Genomic DNA, 6,000 nt, shown 5'->3' with positions numbered 1-6,000 from the left:
CCTGGCTTTCCTGTGAAATGTCCACTCCTGGGCACCCCCCAGGTGCAGCCAGGCATCCCAGCGCTTTTGGGGCCGTTGTGGAGACTAAGCAAACTATTGCCCAGAGTTACAGCGTGGGACCCATGATCAGAACAGGCACTGAGGCGAGAATATCCAGTCAGGGGAATTAATGAGCCGGAGACCCGCCGAGGCGGGAATCGAACCCTGATCCCTGGTCAGAGCTCTGCATCAAGGTCTGCCTGCTCTAACCATTGAGCCACACTTCTCCACATATGGACCCAAGTAGATGCTGAGAATGACGACGTGCTAAATGCAGCAGACCCCCCTGAGATCCGAGCAATAAAAGACCCCTCTTTGTTGACCCCTCTGTGCCTGGAGTCAGCAGGTACAATTTGTGCCCTCGGTTGAAGAACGGTGCACCAAAGGAGAAGTCAGATTAGTAGGGATGGACTGCGGAAGTCAGGGTGTACTTTGTCAATAGTACCAACTGTGTTAGTTTAGGGTGAGGCGAGAATGGTGCATTGTTCTGATATTGGACAGGATAGATCGAACATGCTCCCTTGGAGGTGGGTAGATTATCCAGTGCAATGTGGGATTCTTCAAGAGCTAGGACTGAGCAGTTCCACCGCTGGTGCTGAAGAGTGCCAAAGTTGATGAACAATAGGAACCTGTACCAGTAAGGCTCAGACGGACACTGGGAACAATTTTCTTTGTTCTTACTTTTACTGCATTCCCCTTTTTGCTTCATAATGTATCCCTTTGGTCGGCCTAGTACTGAGGAGGAACAGCCATTTGCACCACCGCGTCCAGAACGGGGGTTGGTCCACAAAGTGTAAAATAGTTTTTGCATTAATTGTTGAGTTTGCCCTAATAGCAATACTTGGAATATCTTGGTTTCCAGAGGAGAAGTAAACTGTACATTCTTTGGTTGGTACAACACCCATCCCCCTGAACACATGTTTGTTACTTTGACCCCTCACAAAGGAAAGCACCGAAAGTCTAATAAAGATAATGTATTTATACAAATGTTGCACCAGGCTCATGAGGTGTCTAACACACCAAATTGCTGGATTTGTGCATTGCTTCTCTCAGTTACTCATAAAAGTGATTATTTGTTGTCCATGCTAGTGTCATACATCAGTAGTTGTGAGGGTTGGTTTGGGTTGCTCAGTATGGTGCGCCCCATCCTAAATTCTATACTCTGGAAAGGACACCTGCTGATTCTCGCACTGTGGTTCCATCACAGGGTTCCCCCCCATAGGTACGACAGGACAAGAGAGGTTTGGTAAATTATTCTTAAAGTCCTGTATGAACGCATACAAAAGAGTAAAGAACAAGACGTGACTTTGAATGGAAATGGCTGATTTCCAAGAGTTTAACACGTCCGAGTATTTCAATCTTTCCAGGTTCGTAATGTTACCAAGGACCAGCCAATACCAGTGTCTGTGGTCAACACAACAGCTAGTTTCTGTGTCCAGGGGACTGGGAAGATAAAGGTGGGGGAGAGCAGATACAGTTCCACATACAGATTGAGACGATCGATAGTCTGCCCTTAAATCCACCCCCTAATGTCTATTTTGTCTGTAGATCCCAAGCTTATGTCTTGTTCCCGAGAGGATGTTCGGGCAGGTGTTATCTCTTTTTTTCCTTCCCCATGTGTATGTAGCTCCGTCCAATTACCATAAAGATTATCAGCTGCAGCGTAGGAGTGTATACTTGTCCCGAGTCAGGATGGTCATTGACACAAAGGATATAGATCAGACGGATACCCCCTTACAACAGTTTGAGGATGCTATGAAGGGTATCATACACTTTTGGGGCCCCATGTCCAATAGCCGTAAAATTCGCCCATTGACAAGGGTTGTTGACTGGGTTATTAATACAGCAGCTGGTATTCTGACAAATATCACTGCTGAGCTTCAGGATACAAGGTTAATTACCTTGCAGAGCCAGATAGTGTTAGACGTCATACTTGCAGATAAGGGTGGGGCCTGCCGTGTCATTGGCAGTAGCTGTTGTGTGTACATACCTGACCACGCCCCCAATGTGTATGCTGACATACAGAAATTGCATAGACTTTCATCTGACCTACACCAAGAAAATGGTATTTTTCTAGGGTTGGAAGATTCTTATTTTTCTGGCTGTGAAGGCTGGCATTTTCTTCACATGTTGCCCCTGTATACTCTGTCTCCCGACCTGCTGTACTTACTGTATAAATGTTCTCTAAACAGAGAAAGACAGTTCATAACACTATTGCTGCGATCCTGTTGCAAAAGGGCATTGCTAACATGATGCAGATTGACAAAGGCATTTTTGGATCTGCATCATCTCTTGCAATGTCTATTCCCGATACTGAGTATATGGATTGCACTGAGCGTTGATGTCCTCTGTTTATTTGCATATTACATCTTTCCCACTCCCAATCTGAAAATGTTTAGCGAATGCTAAAAGGAGAGTCTGATGAAATCAAAATGTTTTACTATTTTGTTTGTGCCTGTTCTCGTGTTAAGTTAGCATTCGCGACACCATTTTATGTGTAGCTGCCATTTTGAATCATGTTGTCAGCTACATATTCTCTGACACGAGAAGCAGGCTTTGGAAATGTTCATTTCTCCAAAATTAGGCCTTGCTCTGCTAATGAATACACTTTTATTATTAATGCATTCCTTTCCCATAGACAGAGGCCTTCTCATACTAGCCTAGCGATAGACACGAACAGAATGTCCTTGGCAATAAGATAATGTGTGACTGGTCTCAGAGTCGAAACTCATCTTACTGTACTTCTTTGTTTTAGCTGCACCAGCTAGAAGATTTCCATTAGGGGCGGGACATTCTTGGTTTAGAAAACGTACATAATGTATCTCTATGTATGCTGAAGTCAGTCCCTCTGCAGCAATCGTATGAGGCTGGTCAGACTGGACTCCGTTCGAGTGTACCTGAATAAAATATACTCAGTCCCTCGGAAGTGTTGATAATTACATTGGCTTCAGTATTATTATATGAATTATGGATCAGGGCCGTGATCTTTGAGGAAATACCAAAGTGACCTAAAATCATAATCAATGTCTCCCACACAACAAGGTCAAGATGCATGAGGATGGTAGTACAAAGAATGTCGGGCATTAGGGAAATGAGATTGTTGTGCAGGTTTGTGTCACCATGAGATTAATAGTGAGAAATATCAATTTAATGAGAGACTGATCAAGGCGTACGGTGGGTGTTTATTAGGTATGCAGTAGAGAGGAGAGGGAACTATAAAGCGTTAACAAGCAATGTGATATGTTTAAACACGAACATGTGAATGCCAGTTTAAAAGTATGAATTATTCTTGTATTTTCATAAATGGTAACAAGCATTATTGTTTTTATTGCTATTTACAGTGACCCCCGAAGAAGGGCACTAGATTTCCCAAAATGCATTGGGTTTTTATTCAATAAAACACTGCCTTGGATACATTTTTTGCATTGGTCATGTTCTTTTAAAGAGGTCCGGATGGACACTGTTGGAACACAAGAAGTTTGGGAAATTGGCAAACCTAACCGTATGTGGCTATAATGACATTTGAGAATATGGAAAACTGATAAAGAACACAGATTTATAATGATTACACGGCGAGTATGGATTAAAATTGATTACATTATCTAAGCGCCCTGGTGGCGCACTTCAGCTGTGCAATTGGCAGGGACGTAGAAGTTGTCCCTATTCACTTAACAAATAAGATAATGTGTGCCCGGTCTCAGAGTCGAACCTCATCTTACTGTACTTCTTTGTTTTAGCTGCACCTGCTAGTAGATTTCCATTAAGGGCGGGATATTCTTGGTTCAGAAAACATACATAATGTATCTCTTTGTTTGCTGAAGTCAGTCCCTCTGCAGCAATCGTATGAGGCTGGTCAGACTGGACTCCGTTCGAGTGTACCTGAATAAAATATACTTGGTTTGTATTCTCTACTGTCTGACCGACTCTTCATTTGTGTGGAAGACTGAGAGGTGGTTGCGAGTGACCCAGGTGGCCCTAGTTAGGTCACTGGCTTTAGACGAGATTTCAGTTCTCCAGGGTGCTGGCCCTCAGGGGGGAGGGGATCAACTCCACAGATTTCATCTCTCATTCTTTCAAAATTGGGGCAGCCGCAGAGGCTACAGTGATGGGCCTCTCAGGATAGGCAGTGCAGAGGATTAGCAGATGGTCCTCGGAATGCTACTAATGTTATGCTAGGTTGCACTTACTCTAGGCATTGCTAAGGTTGTCCTTAACTATTTTGCCTTTCTTTTCTCATAGTTTTCCAGTCCTTTGACACAGGCAGGAAGCCTTCTGGGTCGCCTCAATTGCCGGTGTTCTGTGCAGCCCCGGTGTATGCCATGATGCCAGAGTTCATTGAAGTATAAGTTATCGGCCATTCGAATGAGCAAATGTTAAAACATGTTTTTGCGGCAGGTAATTTTGTTAACCGAGTAGACACGTTGTTTAGGTCTCCAAAACTCCAGCTTACTCCACACGGGTGCATACAGGGGGAGAGTTTTTTTGTGCCAGACGGGGCCCAACTATCAAAAGTAGGTAACAAGATGTTTCTGGAAAATATGCTGGCATGGTTGACCCTTGGGTGAAGCAGGGCATGACCTTCTTGAAGGGAGGGGGCAGAGAGTAGGTGAACTATGCTGCCCTGTGGCGGTGGGGTCATGATTGGTGGTGCATTTACAGTCCTTAGAAGGCATCCCTTTTAATTGGGATAAGTTGGGACAGCGGTCTCTCAGGGCCCCCCAGGAGATGCTTCCAGCAAAGCAGCTAGAGGCTGCGGGGGTGTGAGAGTGCACATTGCAAACAGACCTTTACGGCCAATCCCTGCACAGGTGTGTGGGTGCCAAGCTAGCAGCGCAGGCCATTGGGGGGAGGGGCAGGGAGGGGGGTGCTAAAAAACAGAATATGGATAATTGGAGGTAAGTAAACAATTTAATAAATAAAACTAATTTCGTAGCGCGCCCTGCATCGCAAATATTCTCTAATATTCAATAAATTCCTTTTTCACCATGGTATATGGGTCTCCTGTAAGCAGACCACATCCATACCATTTGACCTTACAAATTTGCCCAGCCGTTGCCTCTTGCTCCAGTCATTTAAGCCACCTACATTCATTGTACATATCTTAAGCTTCCCCATTTTCCTTTAATAAGTTGCGCCAGCCCTTATTATTCATATATTTCAACTGTTTTATGTTCCAGGCTTTCAACCAAATTGCATTAATTATATGAATTTTTTCCACCCCATGACCTCCCACCTCCCCGACCCCCCCTTGCCCCTGAACCTCTCCCTGCTCTCTCCCCCCTCCCTTCCATCGTGCTCCCCCCTCCCTAGTGAAGCGCTCAGACTTTGGTCTGTGCATAGGATGATCACAGCATTAGCGACATGGCTACTCACAATCCATAGATAACCTAGACTACCCCGACTAATCCTATTATTTCGTAGGTCTAGTTCTGCATGCTCAAACCAAAAAAAACCCCTTCTTCCTTCCTTCCCCCAACACCAATACCCCTTATTTTATTTATTTTTTAAAAACTTTATTTGTCCAAAGCGTCCAGATACTCCTTTGCTTTTATTTCCGATGAAAAATAATGGGTCTGCCTCTCATGGATCACTTTAAGCTGCGTTGGGTTTATCAGATAGATCTGAATGTTTTTCTCTTGAACAGGTCTTATAAGCTGCCTTAACCTCCAACGTCTTTCCACGGTAGAGTGGCAGAAATCTGGGTGCATGAAGTACAAAATCTCCCCACTTGTTCTCTTAGATTCCGGTCTTGCCTTGTCAGAAATTGCCTGGCGAAGAAGGAAATTGGCAAAGTACACAAGCATCGCATGTGGCTTAGAACCTTCTTTTGCTTGCATCCGAGGCTTAAAGGGGGTGCAGGGTTCCGAGACAAGGCTCTGGAATGGACAACCTCCTTCCTCTCCTGCAGAACCCAGAGTGTCTGCCTCCCCCCATTCCGTTCCAAAGCCTCCGAGATCACCT

The sequence above is a fragment of the Lissotriton helveticus genome, chromosome 1_1 (assembly GCF_964261635.1).
Source record: "Lissotriton helveticus chromosome 1_1, aLisHel1.1, whole genome shotgun sequence".
Classification (NCBI taxonomy): Eukaryota; Metazoa; Chordata; class Amphibia; order Caudata; family Salamandridae; genus Lissotriton; species Lissotriton helveticus.
The sequence above is the reverse complement of the archived record's forward strand: the minus strand, read 5'-3'. Positions refer to the sequence as shown.